This window comes from Salvelinus sp. IW2-2015, linkage group LG18, assembly GCF_002910315.2.
Source record: "Salvelinus sp. IW2-2015 linkage group LG18, ASM291031v2, whole genome shotgun sequence".
Taxonomy (NCBI): Eukaryota; Metazoa; Chordata; class Actinopteri; order Salmoniformes; family Salmonidae; genus Salvelinus; species Salvelinus sp. IW2-2015.
Window position 1 is genome coordinate 50,435,279 of NC_036858.1, and position 16,619 is coordinate 50,451,897.

Below are 16,619 nucleotides of genomic sequence, written 5' to 3' on the forward strand. Positions count from 1 at the left end.
TCAGCAACTTCGGGACATGAGCGAATCCATAGCCACATTGGATGAGAAGTATGCTATGGTTCCTTCCTCTGATCTGCATAAAGAGCGCCAACTACTCCAATCTGAATTTGATGAGCTTTCTACCAGGCAAGCTGAACATTTACTCTTGCGAGCTCAATACAGAGTGTATGAACAAGGCGACAAGGCCAGTAAACTCCTTGCACATCAGATCCGTAAATCTGAGGCCTCATGTTTAATCCCACAAATAAGGACCCTGTCTGGTGCCACCACAGTTATACATAAAGAGATCAATGATCAATTCAAACAATTTTACTCTGCGCTATACACCTCTGAATCTCCTCAAGACCCTTTGCTGATTGATTGATTAATTCTTTAATGGCTTGAATATGCCTTCAATTGATATAGACTCCCGTGACTGTCTAGAAGAATAACTTACACCTGAGGAGATTGCAACAGCAGTGTACGCAATGAAAAGTGGTAAATCACCGGGTCCGGACGGTTTTCCAACTGAATTTTACAGGACGTTTTCTGGTCTGCTTTGCCCATTCTTGTCTCGATTATTTGCAGAGTGCCTTAATACCTCAAAGCTACCGCCTAGTCTTTATCAGGCTTCAATTTCATTACTATTAAAGAAAAACAAAGACCCCCTGGAATGTGGATCCTATAGCCCAATCTCGCTTTTAAACTGTGATTACAAAATCCTAGCCAAAGTTTTAGCCATCCGTATGGAGGGCTCGCTGCACCAAGTAATACACTCTGACCAGACTGGCTTTGTGAGAAATAGGCATTTGTTTTTCAATATTAGACGCCTTATGAATATACTGTACTCTCCAGCGTTGGGGGACCCGAAGGTGGTGGTCTCACTTGATGCGGAAAAAGCTTTTGACCGCGTTGAGTGGGACTACCTAACAGCTGCCCTTTATAGATTTGGCTTTGGCCCCAAATTCATTGCATGGATAAAGAGTCTTTATTTTTCTCCCATGGCTTCGGTACAGACTAACAACTTGTCCTCTGACTATTGTCCCTTGCACCGCGGATCCAGACAGGGTTGTCCACTCTCCCCCTTGTTGTTTGCTCTGGCAATCGAGCCTCTCGCCATTGCACTACGCTCTAATGATGCCATTCAAAGTATAATCAGGACGGGCTTGGAGCAGAAAGTCTCGCTATATGTTGACGACCTCCTTTTGTTTATCTCCAACCCTGATACCTCATTGCCACGTGCCTTATCTGTTCTTAAAAAGTTTGGATCAATCTCAGGATACAAGCTGAATCTTGGCAAGAGTGAGCTTTTTCCTGTAAATAAGGCTGCTTTAAAGTGCTCTTCTGCAAGTTTTCAGTTTAGGATTGTCCTGGATCAATTCACCTACTTGGAGTTAAAGTGACAAGGAAATATTCAAATTTGTTTCAGGAAAACTTTGTTGCTCTAGCAGACAGTTTGCAACAATCTTTTACTTTTTGGAAGTCTCTACCTCTTTCTCTTATCGGAAGGATTAATGTCATTAAAATGAATGTGTTGCCCAAATTTGTATATTTATTTCAATGTTGACCCATTTTTATTCCAAAGTCTTTTTTTAATTCACTGGATCAAACATTCATGTATTTTATTTGGGATGGCAAGGATTGGTAGAAAACATTTACAGAAGCCTAAGGCACTGGGTGGTTTAGCTCTACCAAATTTTCAGACATACTATTGGGCAAATTTCAGAGCCCTTTTGTACTGGCTGCAGACTGATCCTACTGGCCCTAGACCACTCTGGGTCCAGATGGAGTCGGAATCATGTAAACCTGCTGCACTTTCTTCTGTGTTGTGCTCATCTCTCCCAGTGTCCCTAGGCAAAGGTGTGTCAACCCAATTGTAAAGTAGTCTCTTAAAATTTGGAATCAGTTCCTTTTAGCCTTTAGCCTCCGAGGCTTTTCTCTATCAGGCCCAATTAATCAGAACATTTTATTTCCTCCATCTTTGAATGATGGTGCTTTTGGCATCTGGCACCCACTAGGCCTCTCCTCACTAGCCCAATTATTCTTTGATGATACATTTGCCTCTTTTGCTCAGCTACAGGAAAAGTTCAACCTCCCCCATCCGCTATCTCCAGACTAGGAACTTTGTCAGAGCTAACACACCTGCATTTCCCCATAGGCCTGCGAATACAGCTATAGAGAGCATCTTTGAGCTGAACAAGCTTCCTAGGGGCGCAATTTCAGATGTATATGCAATCATTCATGACTTACAGAACCCTTATTTGGTGCCTTTAAAGACTCGATGGGAAAAGGATTTGGGGGAGGAACTTGGGGAAGACACCTGGGAATCTGTGCTGCACAGGGTGCATTCGTCCTCTTTTAGCACTAGACACAGCCTCATTCAATTCAAGGTGGTTCACCGTATCCACTGGTCCGGGGCCAAACTTGGAAGAATATTCTCTGATTTTGATCCTACCTGTGTCAGATGTAAAMCGGAACCAGCCACACTGTTGCATATGTTTTGGGGCGGTCGTAAACTGTCAGGTTTCTGGGAATTAATATTTAAATGTTTCTCTAATATATATGACACTGTTATAGATCCGTCTCCCCTTACAGCCCTTTTTGGTGTACTGCCCATAGGTACCCCCCTGTCAAGAATCCAGTTGGACACTGTTGCTTATAGAACTATTTTAGCTAGACGGCTAATACTACAGAACTGGAAGATGGTAGCTCCCCATCATATTAATATTGGGTGAGAGATGTGTTGTGCTCTCTGAAACTAGAACAAATTTAAGTCAATACACGTGGGAACCCCAAACTGTTTTATGAGGCTTGGGCTCTATTCCGGTCTTACTTCAAACAGTCCATCCTCTGATGGCATTCATTTTAAAACAAAAAGAAGTCTGTATTTGACTCCCCTGTGACTTAAGGGTTGGATGAGGATTTCATTTTTTTTTGGGGGGGGGGGGGGCATTAAGGTTGATGATGTGCTTATTGATTGTGTCCTGCGGATGCCTTGTTCGGTCAGAGACTAAAATGTGAGCTTGTTTTGCCCTGTTTTTTTTGAGGGGGGGTTTACCTTTTGTTCACGCTTACAAAGAATTATTATAATTTATTTTCTTTTAAAGCATTGTAAACTTTTTTTTGGGTCCAGTGGATGGTCGGTCTGTGGCCATGACTGTCTGTGAGTGGTTGCATTTCTCCACCCCTATCCCTTGACTCTTTACAGGAACAATGGTGAGGTGTTTGCTCTGTCCCTGTATTACAGATTGCCCTTTAACCTTTGTAGCCTTCTGCCCGGTGTGTTTAACTTGTCGAAAGTACGGTATCTTTAAAGCTAATTATTTATTTTTTAAATAGTTGAGTATATTATTTATATTGTTTTGTGTTGTCTTCTGTGTAAAACTGAATAAACAGAGTTTAAAATATATATATATTTCCACAATGCACAAAAATTAATACTGTAAAAAGCATTTATGGTATTTTCCTGTTCATTCTACGGTGTATTATTGTTGAAATTATTACAGTATGCTTTCAAACAAATGTGCAGTATTTTAGTGTGCATTCTATGGTAATCTACTGTATTCAGTTTATACAGTATCATACTGTTGACTAATGCAGTAATTTACGGATAAAATTACAAAAACGGGTAACAGTGTATGTGTGTGTGTCAGGGGGGTTATTTGCATATTCCAAAGTTAAATCAGTGGGGAGCATCACAGTGTGAAACAAGCATTCTTAGCCCCATGCAGCACTGGGCTCATACAATATTGAATCTTTTGTCCACTGCAGACTCTATCTGTATGGCTGTGAATAGAATAGAAGGGAGAGAATTGGGGCAGAAAACTCTTAACTCCATTCCAAAGTTCTATTCTAGAACACTGTTTTTCTGTTTGTTCACAGATGTACACTACTGCCATCTGAGTGCTTTGAGTTGGATACCAACGTCTGTTTTGTAAACAAAGTCTGTGAAAGCCAGTGTGTATGCATCATACTGTAGTGTACAGTAAGTCCTAATCCTTTGAAATATGCTGTTATTGTTCGAGGCTTGATCAGTGGGATACGAACGTTGACATTTTGGTCACTGCTTGTACTGACTGAATACAATGGGATAGAACCCCCCCCCCCCCATGGTGAGACAAAGCTGAATAGATGAGCTGCCCAGTCTGTTTACAATCCAACTACAATCCTTTCAGATCTCTGAAATAGAATAATCAAGGATCCAGAGCAATAGGGAAAGCTATGAGGTTGTTTTGGATGGATTGGGCACTATATGCACCACCGCATTATTATTTTGATGGAGTTTTGAGTCCAAAAATGTTTTTTTTTGCGGTGTGCAGACAGCATCCCTGTTCTGGCTCCACACACCTGCAGTACACTGATTTATATTCAAGAAATGGAGTGCAGCAATCACCTGCCTTCACCTATACAGTGAGCACCATAATTAATTGGACAGTGACCATTTCTTTAGTTATTTTGGTTCTGTACTCTAGCACTTTGAGTTTGAAAGGATACAATGACAATGAGGGTGAAGTGCAGACTGTCAGCTTTAATTTGAGGGTATTTTCATACATATCGGATGAACCGTTTAGAAATTATAGAAGCTGTTGTACATAATCCCCCTCATTTTCGGGCATCAAAAAACATTGGACAGTTTAACATAATGTAGAATTAAGTAATCATTGTTAATATTTGGTCCGTTATCCTTTGCATGCAATGACTGCTTGAAGTCTGCGATGCATCGACAACACCAGACGCTGGGTATCTTCCCTGGTGATGCTCTGCCAGGCCYGTACTGCAGCCATCTTCAGTTCCTGCTTGTTTCGGGGACTTATTGCCTTCAGTCTCCTCTTCAGCATGTAAAATGCATGTTCAATTGGATTCAGATCTGGTGCTTGACTCGGCCAGTCAAGGATTTTCCACTTTTTGGCCATCAAAACCCCCTCGTTGCTCTAGCAGTATGTTTAGGGTCATTGTCTTGTTGCATGATGAAGTGCCGTCCAATGAGTTTGGAGGCATTTGGTTTTATCTGAGCAGATAAAATATTTCTATAGACTTCAGAATTCATTGTTCTACTTCTGTCTTCAGTCACATCATCGATGAAGACAAGTGAGCTGGCAGCCATACAGGCCCAAGCCATATTACCTACTCCACCATGTTACACGGATGAGGTGGTAGCAATTTCAAAGATTTTACTGAGTTACAGTTCATAAAGGAAATCAGTCAGCATGTACAACAGCGTGTTCCAGTTCCCGCCAATATCSAGGATATTCACACAGCCATTGAAGASCAGTGGGACAATGTTTCACAGGCCACACTCAACAGACTGATCAACTCTACGCGAAGGAGATGTGTCGCGCTGCATAAGGCAAATGGTGGTCACACCAGATACTGACTGGTTTTCGGATCCATGACCCTACCTTTTTTTTAAGGTATCTGTGACCAACAGATGCATATCTGTATTCACAGTCATCTGAAATCCATAGATTAGGGCCTAATTTATTTATTCAAATTGACTGATTTCCTTTATGAACTGTAACTCAGTAGAATCTTTGAAATTGCTACATGTTGCATTTATATTTTTGTTTAGTGTAGATGCGTATCGAATCGTCTTGAAACGGAAATATGCACATCACAAAGAGTTTCTAACATTGGGGGTTCCTCCGGCTCCTACGCACCTGGCTGGGATACAGTAATTGAGGTGGACAATATTTTCTCTTTTTGAAATTAACTTTTCTTATGAAAACCGAAACAGCATTTGATGTGTAAACAATATAGTGTCTTATGAGCAGGGTTTGTGAGAAAATCACTAAACAAAATCAGAACTATAGATAATTTTAAGGGAGATCAGCTTCAGCTTTGTTGCAGTTTTCTACAAATGAATCTCTCCTCTCTTCTCTCTCTCTCTTTCCCTCTCTTTCTCTCTCTCTCTCTCTCTCTCTCTCTCTCTCTCTCTCTCTCTCTCTCTCTCTCTCTCTCTCTCTCTCTCTCTCTCTCACTCTCTCGCTCTCTCTCTCTCTCTGCTCTCTCTCTCTCTCTGCTCTCTCTCTCTTTCTCTCTCTCTCCCTGCCTTTGTTTCTCTCTGTCATCCCCCTCTCTGTACTCCACCTCTCCCCTTTCTTCTGCTAAGTAAATAGAAAGTTAAACTAAACCAATTGAAGTGTCTCTGAATTGAATCGCTCTAACCAATAAGCTCTTACTAAGCTGTCACAAGTGCACTAAATAACTCTCAACCTGTAAATGGAAGATTAATACTTTTTTCAGGATCAAATTTTTCGCTCCCAGAGCTTAAATTAAGTGTTTAGAGCCATCCTCCCAGGATTACTGAAACCAACTTCAAAAGCTCATCTTTCTAATCCTTTATTATTGATATGGGAAGGTAGGGAAATAGGGAGTAAAATGTACCATTAGAGCTACGGCAACGTCACAAAAAGATTTAACAATACTCCCTATTCAAAACTAAGACAAACAGTAAATACTGTATGTTTTTTAAAGGGTTTCATTGTTAGTTAGAAACATTTGAAGAACATTAGGCTATTAGGATCCTATGGCTCCCGCCTCTCTCTGGGTTTTCTCTTCTGTGTATTGAATAACTCCCCTCTAATGACACTGTGGTGTGTGCTAAATAGGCTTGGACTGATAGTGCCTCAGTAATTGACCACACACACAACACACACACACACACCACACACACACACACACCACACACACACACAACACACACACAAACACACACACACAACACACACACACACACACACACACACACACACACACACCACACAACACACACCACACACACACACAACACAAAACAGGGTTCAGCTGAGAGGACACTTTTTATAAAAACAAAATGAAAAAAGTATATGACGTTGTTGGTATTCAACAAACTTTAATCTCATAACAGTACATGATGTAACAGAAAATATCAAACATTGACGATGATGTCAAGTCTATCTTAATTTACTCACAATTAAAGTCAAGAACAACATCCCACGAAAGTGTCAGTGTGACACTAATAATCCACTGTAGCCTCTCCTCAACACAAACAAACACCCCATGGTCACGCTACAGACAGGTTACTTGAGTGTGTCCAAATGGCACCCTATTCCTTTAGTGCACTACTTTTGCCCAGGGACCACAGGGCTGGTGGTAGACCATATACGGAATAGTGTGGTATTTGGGACGCATGCTGTACAAATGTGACCCTTACAGGGGCTGTCCACAGTAAGTTGTGTGTTGTCAGTATGTGTGTTCCTTACAGGGGCTGTCCACAAGTAAGTGTGTGTTGACAGTATGTATGTTCCTTACAGGGGCTGTCCACAGTAAGTTGTGTGTTGACAGTATGTATGTTCCTTACAGGGGTGTTCAGTAAGTGTGTGTTGACAGTATGTATGTTCCTTACAGGGGCTGTCCACAGTAAGTGTGTGTTGACAGTATGTATGTTCCTTACAGGGGCTGTCCACAGTTGGTGTGTTTTGACTGTAAATAAATACTGCAAACAACATAACAGATGCCCTGACCTTCCCCTATGAGGGGTCCCAAATGTCATGCAGTGTTAGTGGTGTATGCACACACACACACACACACACATAGGCATGCACACACATGTGCACATATGCAGATACACACACGCATGGTAGCATGCACACAAACACAAACAAACCCACACAGACAGACACACACTTCACATTCACACACACACTCCCCGCATTCACACAAACACAAACACAGACACACACATCCCATTCACACACACACTCACACACAGCAGGGGACTGGGATGTAAGCAATATTTGCTTTTGTGTGTAAGGAGAACGCTCCATGTTACATTAGATTAATCCACACACTCAGATGGGAGGGCAATGACCCAGATTAGCCAAGCGCTAAGTCTCTCTCTCTCTCTGTGTGTGCGTTTGTATGTGTATGTGTTGATGGAATTTATAGCTTTAAAGGAATGATTAGAATACTCCACTCTGAAACCATATAATTGTAGAAATTGACTAGAATCTTAAAGTTATAATTAATGATGTGTGTAGTTTTAGTCAGTCAAACAATATGTCTATTATAGTGTCTTGAGCACAGACTGTCTGAGCAGTATAATAAGCATCACATGTAGCAGTGAATTATACTGTACATTTCCCAGAGAGATTGTGCTCCAGATGGCCATTTCAGTCAGGCAACACAAAGGGCAACACATTCTCATACAGTGAGAATAAGACCCTGGTGAATTTGTGTTCTTCTACTCTTCTCCCCAAAGTGTGCACTTGTTTACTCCACTCTCTTTGATTTTTACGCCTTAGGTCAAGATTGTTTCTACATGAGCAGAATGTGTGTGTGTGTGTGTGTGTGCGTGCGTGTCTTCAGTCACGTGTGTGTGTATTAGAGGGATAGAGGTTAAATATCAAAAGGCATGTGAAGGCTTGTAGTGTTATTATGCAGTTCATATACTGTTCACCGGACGTGCTACCTGTCCCAGACCTGCTGTTTTCAACTCTCTAGAGACAGCAGGAGCGGTAGAGATACTCGATCAGAGAAGTAGTTGGTGAACCAGGCGAGTATCTCGGTAGAGATAACTCGCCCTTGGTTCTCACAACTAGCTTCTCTGATCGAGTTCCAGTGTGTCAAATCGGAGGGTCTGTTGTCCGGGCCTCTGGCAGTCTCTATGGGGGTGCCACAGGGTTCAATTCTTGGACGACTCTCTTCTCTGTATATACATCAATGATGTCGCTCTTGCTGTGGTGATTCTCTGATCCATCTCTACGCAGACACACTATTCTGTATACTTCTGGCCCTTCTTTGACACTGTTTAACACCTCCGGGCGAGCTTCAATGCCATACAATCTCTCCTTCCGTGGCCTCATTTGCGTCTTAAATAACAAGTAAAACTATAAATGCGCTCTTCAACCCCGATCCGCTGCTGCACCTGCCGCCTGTCACAACATCACTCTCTGGCGCTCTGACTAGAATATGTGGACAATACCTACAATACCTGGTGTCTGAGTTAGACTGTAAACGTCTCTTCAATCTCACAATCAAAACATCTCCAATCCATAAGTTAATCTAGAATGAGCTTGCCTATTCGCAACAAGCATCCTTCACTCATGAACATTGCAACTTACCTTGGTAAAACTTACATCCTCCAATGCTCACTTGCGGTTGATGTATTATCAAAATAGCCTCAAAACCCTACTCAATAAATTGGGATGCAGTCTTCACAATGCATCGTTTTGTCACAAAGCCATATACTACCCACCACTGCGACCGTTACACTCTCGTTGCTGGCCCTCCTATACTCGTCGCCAAACCCACTGGCTCCAGGTCATCTACAAAGACCTGAGGTAAAGTTCCCCCCTTATCTCCAGCTCGTGGTCAGCCCTAGTAGCCCTACCTGCTAGGCACGCTCTCAGCAGGGTAGATCTCTTGTCACCGACCAAACCAATTCTTCCTTTGCCGCCTCTCTCCAGATCTCTGCTGCCAATGACTGCGACGAACTAACAAAAATCTCTGAAAACTGGAAAAGTTATCTCCTCACTAGCTTTCAAGCACCAGCTGTCAGAGAGCTCATAATTACTGCACCGTACATAGTCCCATAATAATTTAGCCCAAACAACGTCCTCTCTTTACATACTGTATTATTTATTTATGTTGCTCTTTGCACCCACATTATTCTATTTACTTTTCGATATCTCTACTATCTCTACTCTACTTTTTTTTAACTTGCTATATTGTATTTACTTCGCCACCATGGCCTTTTATATTTTTTATTTATTTATATATATATTTTGTTTGCCTTCACCTCCCTTATCTCACCTCACTTGCTCATATTGTATATAGACTTATTTTTCACTGTATTATTGACTGTATGTTTGTTTTACTCCATGTGTAACTATGTGTTGTTTGTATGTGTCGAACTGCTTTGCTTTATCTTGGCCAGGTCGCAATGTAAATGAGAACGTGTTCTCAATTTGCCTACCTGGTTAATAAAGGTGAAAAAAATAAATAATGATCAACTATGAAAAGCCAACTGACATTTACTCCTGAGGTGCTGACATTCTGTAACCCTCGACAACTACTGTGATTATTATTATTTGACCATGCTGGTCATTTATGAACATTTGAACATCTTGGCCATGTTCTGTTATAATCTCCACCCAGCACAGCCAGAAGAGGACTGGCCACCCCTCAAAGCCTGGTTCCTCTCTAGGTTTCTTCCTAGGTTTTGGCCTTTCTAGGGAGTTTTTCCTAGCCACCGTGCTTCTACACCTGCATTGCTTGCTGTTTGGGGTTTTAGGCTGTGTTTCTGTACAGCACTTTGAGATATCAGCTGATGTAAGAAGGGCTATATAAATACATTTGATTTGATTTGATGATTATACCTATGTGTCTATCTTCAGAACAGATCAAGGACACCATCAGGTACAGTACAGTCAACTCTCCTTAATCACCTTTTAGCACACATTCTTCTAAGATATCAACAACAACATCAATACAATTGTGTTCATATACTGTAGCTCTAAATGCACTCATGTCATGGTGATTCAGGTTCCAGTCCGAGTCACTGGTCAATCCAAGGTGTGTTGTCGACAAACGCATTGCATTTGATTTTTAAAGGTAATGCTCGAGTTGACATACGCAGCAGCGTTTACCATAAACGTCTGGGATATTGCCTTTAAAGCAGCAGTTGAAACAATAACAAAGCCGTCTCCCCACCCTTGTTCCKGTAAAAAGCTGAGGGATGGGGCTGGAGAAATGTAACCACTCTCAAATTCATAGACAGAGCTATGGATGCAAGGACTGACCATCTGTGATATCAAAATTATAGTTTCACCCATGTTTTGAAGCTATATAGTGTTTGTTTACATTTAGTTTGTTTGCAAACATTGGAGTAAAACAATAAGTCATTGAAACACACACAYCCGCTCTTCTTCTTCCCGGAGAGATGTTTATTTCTGTCAGTGTGATGCACAAAGAATCCCGGTGGCTGTACCGACTCCGACAGCTTATCCCCAGAGAGACATGTTTCCATGAAACAGAGTATGTTACAATCCCTGATGTCTCTCTGGAAAGCAGAGAGACATGCCCTTGTTATCTAGAGACTGGACATTAGCGAGTAATATACTCGGAAGCAGTGCGTGGTATGCGCGCCTCCGAAGTCTSACCAGAAGGCCGTTCCATCTACCGCTTCTGCAGCGACGTTGTTTTGGGTCAGCCTCTGGAATCAGTTCAAATGCTTTGGGTGGTTCAGATAAAGGATCCACTTCGGGAAAGTCGTATTCCTGGTCGTAGTGCTGGTAAGTTGACATCGCTCTGATATCCAATAGTTCTTTCCGGCTGTATGTAATAACACTTAAGATTTTCTGGACTTACAATGTAAAAAATAATACCAAAAAAAAACAAATACTGCAACGTTTCTAGAAGGACTAGAAGCGAGGCGACCCTCTCTGTCGGCGCCATCTTGCAATGTAAAACGCCATTCAACGGCTGAGGGTCGAGGGCTGTCTACTTTGCGCTTGAACCGCARCCTGTACACGTGTTACGTACAAACGCGCACACAGTTTCCATTGTGAGGAAATCTGAATCTTTGGATATGAGTTGAAACAGCAGCTGTGGAAATGTTATCGTTGGCTGAGACGATGGTACCRCTGAAAAACTCTCCAGACACTGAACAGACGTGTGAATACACATACAGATGAAGATAATGTGAAAGTACACATGCGCATGCCTACCTACGTGTGCTTACGTACACATAACCAATAAAGCGAGTATCTAACAAACAAGATAGTTTGGGAGGCGATAGGCAAGAGAGCAGTGAAGAAAAATAAGTGAAGTGAGAGAGGGAGCAGGAGAGGTCAGGGGAGAGTACAGAGCTGAGGGGACAGGGGGAGAGGAGAGAGAGATAAGAAGAGAGGGGTGCGAGGAGGAGTCAAAGAGAGGGTGTGCTGCACTAACGTGAAGAGACAGGGCCAGTCAGGGGAGCATCTGTTTTTAGAACTTTCCTCTTACCTTCTCCTCCCTCTTTCCTCCTCCTAGAAGAGGCTTAGGGGTAGCTTTAGGTCAGTGCGGGGCAAACAGACAACTTGTGCCAAAATGTTGCGCAACACGCCTGTTGCCACAGTTACACAGGTGATGATGATGATGGTGGTGGTGATGATGATGACAATCACACATACACAGACACAGGCAAGTCTACTCAGACATTTGTGTGTGTGGCTTAACTTACACATAGGCCATGAATTAAACATCAGCCTTCTTGATTAGAAAGTATGGAGCTGATGTAACAGGGAGTGTGTGTGTGTTTGTGTCGTCTTGYTCTTCTATCCTCGTGGGTACCTAAAATCCCCAAAAGTCCCCACAAGGATAGTAAAACAAGGAAAAATCTCCCTCGTCCCCAGGAGGAAAAAGGCTATTTTAAGTTTAGAGGCTAGGTTTAGGGTTTGGGTTCGAATTCAGGTTAGGGTAAGGGGTTAGGGCTCGGGTTAGGAGTGGGGGGTGGGTTAAGGGTGATGTATGTAAACACAAGCTTCACTGCCTTCGACCGGCAGCTGTGTCGCTCTCTGGCACGCACGTACACAAGTGCGAGGTCATGCACGGACAAGCATGCACGCATATGCACACATGCACTCACTCACCCATGCTCATACACACTCATTCACACAAACACACCACATTCAAGCTAGCATATTCTACACAGTATTTCTCTCTCACAACATAATAGCTGTAGTTTCCTCGCCCCTAGCTCCACATAAACACACATCAATTGGCCGTAAGRGCCCCAGGCAGCTCCACGGAGGTARAGACAGTGGACTAGAGAGAAGGTGAAAGGTCAAATCTCCTGTTCTCCCTGTGGCACACAGAGATCCTGCTCCATAAGAAACTCAGTGAAGGGTATTGAAGGGAAGGAGGAAGGAGAGAGAGGGGGAATGAGGGCCTTGAGAGGGAAAGGCTATACGGACACGCATGGTGCTCAAATTGAGGACATATGTCGTGCAGCTGAGAGTCAAGTGTAGAGGCGAATGGATTTGGTTCAGTCAGTTGTCCTGATGAGCCCTTCCCGGCTAGTTTATGCTGGCTAGCTGGCAACAACAGTAGCATGGCGCTAGTTAAAAGTGTAAAAAGAAAGTGATAATTATTTTGTTGGGCGAGGGAGAAATAATTTGTAGCATTGGTCAGTGGCATGTATTTATGGATGCCAAGGTAATCCAGGCTTCCCCAAAAAGTTTACCAAKAAATAATTTATCTTTCGTCTCTCTGTTTYATAAATGTACCTCAATTTGCTAGAGGCTGAATGTATCTCACCGGAGAAAGCATCTGAGTAAACAAAACAGCGCCCCTCTGTCTCAGTAAGTGTAGCCCATCTACAGTGGCTTTTGAAAGAATTCAATCCCCTTGGCATTTTTCCTATTTTGTTGCATTACAACCTGTAATTTAAATGGATTGTTATTTGGATTTAATGTAATGGACATAATCAAAATAGTCCAAATTGGTGAAGTGAAATGCAAAAAATAACTTGTTTCAAAACATTTGAGAAAACAAAAACTTAAAGGTTGTGCGTGCATATGTATTCACCCCCTTTGCTATGAAGCCCCTAAATAAGATCTGGTGCAACCAATTACCTTCAGAAGTCACATAATTAGTTAAATAAAGTCCACCTGTGTGCAATCTAAGTGTCACATAATCTGTCACATGATCTCAGTGTATATATACACCTGTTCTGAAAGTCCCCAGAGTCTGCCACCCCATTTACATTACATTACATTACATTTAAGTCGTTTAGCAGACGCTCTTATCCAGAGCGACTTACAAATTGGAAAGTTCATACATATTCATCCTGGTCCCCCCGTGGGGAATGAACCCACAACCCTGGCGTTGCAAGCGCCATGCTCTACCAACTGAGCCACACGGGACCCCACTAAGCAAGGGGCACCACCAAGCAAGCGGCACCATGAAGACCAAGGACCTGTCCAAACAGGTCAGGGACAAAGTTGTGGAGATGTACAGATCAGGGTTGGGTTAAAAAAATATCTGAAACTTTAAACATCCCACAGAGCACCATTAAATCCATTATTAAGAAATGGAAAGAATATGGCACCCCAACAAACCTGCCAAGAGAGGGCCGCCCACCAAAACTCACAGACCAGGCAAGGAGGGCATTAATCAGAGGCAACAAAGATAACCCTAAAGGAGCTGCAAAGCTCCACAGCAGAGATTGGATTATTTGTCCATAGTACCACTTTAAGCCGTACACTCCACAGAGCTGGGCTTTACGGAAGAGTGGCCAGAAAAAAAAGCCATTGGTTAAAGAAAAATTAAGCAAACACGTTTGGTGTTCGCCAAAACACATGTGGGAGACTCCCTAACATATGGAAGAAGGTACTCTGGTCAGATGAGACTAAAATTGAGCTTTTTGGCCATCAAGGAAAACGCTATGCCTGGTGCAAAACCAACACCTCTCATCACCCTGAGAACACCATCCCCACAGTGAAGCATGGTGGTGGCAGCATCATGCTGTGGGGATGTTTTTCATCGGCAGGGACTGGGAAAATGGTCAGAATTAAAGGAATGATGGCTGGCGCTAAATAAAGTGAAATTCTTGAGGGAAACCTGTTTCAGTCTTCCAGAGAATTGAGACTGGGATGGAGGTTCACCTTCCAGCAGGACAATGACCCTAAGCATACTGCTAAAGCAACACTCGAGTGGTTTAAGGGGAAACATTTAAATGTCTTGGAATGGCCTAGTCAAATCCCAGGCTTCAATCCAATTGAGAATCTGTGGTATGACTTAAAGATTGCTGTACATCAGCGGAACCCATCCAACTTGAAGGAGATGGAGCAGTTTTGCCTTGAAGAATGGGCAAAAATCCCAGTGGCTAGATGTGCCAAGCTTATAGAGACATACCCCAAGAGACTTGCAGCTGTAATTGCTGCAAAARGAGCCTCTACAAAGTATTGACTTTGGGGCGGTGAATAGTTATGCACGCTCAAGTTTTCCATTTTTTTTCTTATTCCTTGTTTGTTTCACAATAAAACATATTTTGCATCTTCAAAGTGGTAGGCATGTTGTGTAAATCAAATGATACAAACGCCCCAAAAATGCAACTGCAGCAGGCAATCCTCATTAAAAATGTAATTCCACATTTTATGARGGGGTGTTGACTGGGAGGGCCTGTGATAGGTTGATGCAATAGACAGCCAAGTGGTAAATTGCAGTTTGTTATAAAGAAAGGACAAAGCTTTTAGATAACGCACTTCACAACCAAAATGACTATACTACTTGTATCTGCTTGGCTGGGTAATTAACCTACTAGTTTATCAGACCAAGTATTTTTTTTCTACAACGTTTCACAAAACACACATTATCATTGTTTATGAAGCCGCCTGTGTCATCGGGGCAATAACTTGATTCAAGCTAATTCTAGGTCGTCACTAGTTACCACCACCACAAAGTCATAAAGCCCGCTTATATCTACAATGTATCTTCTTAAAAGGTGGTTTTAAACCCAACCCTAACCACACTGCTAACCTTAACCTTCAATTAAGACCAAAAAGCACATTTTTACAATATAGCCAATTTTGACTTTGTGGCTGTGGTATTTTATGCTTTACAGACGTAGACCGACTGTAGCTCCAGATTGGATTGGATTCAGGCCGCTGACGCTGTTACGGTTGGTTGCTCTGAGTGCAGTGTATTAGTCAGGCTCAAACATGAGTTCGCTACCACCATAGCTGCATCCAATATTTAGTTTTGCCCGTAGACAATACAGAATACACTTGTATGAGCTATGAACTAACTTGCAAATCTGACTTGTAGGCTAACGTTAGCTAGCCTGCCTCACTAGCATTATCAAATACCGTTACATAACTAGCTATATCTAGACAATACACAATAAATGYGTATGCTCTACGACCTAACTAAATTGTAATGAGGTAGCTAGCTTGCAATTAACATGATCTAAAATGTATAACCATTATCTCTGGTTATACTCAACACCCCTGGCCGTTGTACACCAAACTAGCGTTACTTGTGCAGACTTGGGGACCGACGAACTCCAACCACCTATTTGCGTACTAGYTAGGGTCTTTTGTCAGTGCATGCAAACCATACAACTTTGGCTGTGGAGGCATGGTCAATCCGTGTAGGGCTTTTCAGTCTCAAATGGACATGATCCTTTGAATGCGTTGTGGCGATGAAACAACGGCACCCCATTCAATGAAGGGGCAATTTGCACGTGGAGCTTGGCAAAAGAGGCCATGATTTTTTGACATGATTGTAATCCAAACCCAACCTTAATTTACTCGTTGTGACGTACTGAGGTTCCAAACTCTGTTTTAGACGAGACTGACTTTATAATTCGAATGATTCKATTTATATTTTGTAGTACATTTTGACACTAGAATAAATGTTTAGGACTCATATCGATGCCACATAGGCTGTTTTCAAATTGATTAKTTGCTTTTTAGGAGCGGTCGCTCTTTAAGTAATTTGCCATATTTTCTGCAAGTCATGTTGCTTTGGCTAGCTGTCTTCTGAGGTGAGCTCGTGATGGGTGTATGTCTTATTTATTATTTGTATGCTTTGTATTTTAGTGATGTGGATGCAGATGCAGAACATTTTGTAATACATTTTCTCTTTTCTGTATTTTACAGTTGTACAAATATCTT